Genomic DNA, 390 nt, shown 5'->3' with positions numbered 1-390 from the left:
GAGAGGTGTAGCCTCAATTAGAGATTCTTCACACCTTTGTTAGGTCCCAAAGAGCTTAGGGATGAAGCCTCTGGCTCTGGTGTAAAGCCTATGTATGATTTTGACCACAGCCGATTTTGGGTGTTGGTTGAGAGCTATCGTAGAGACTATTTCAGAGGGAAAATTGATGGGGGTTTTGCTTCTTTCACTGTTGTGAAGGTGTAGGGCCAATCTATTGGGAGTTTGGTGCTGTGTAGGTTGGGTTGGGGTTTGTCCTGGTTTCGAGCAAGAATTCAAGCTCAAAATTGGATTGCCATGGTGGATTTGAGAGAGGGAAATAAATTGCAATGTACTAAGGATCTTATAAGGAAGCTCTCTGAGGAGTTTGGAAGGCCTTGGTGAAAATTTTTT

The sequence above is a fragment of the Phalaenopsis equestris genome, unplaced genomic scaffold (genome assembly GCF_001263595.1).
Source record: "Phalaenopsis equestris unplaced genomic scaffold, ASM126359v1 Scaffold000152, whole genome shotgun sequence".
Taxonomy (NCBI): domain Eukaryota; kingdom Viridiplantae; phylum Streptophyta; class Magnoliopsida; order Asparagales; family Orchidaceae; genus Phalaenopsis; species Phalaenopsis equestris.
The sequence above is the reverse complement of the archived record's forward strand: the minus strand, read 5'-3'. Positions refer to the sequence as shown.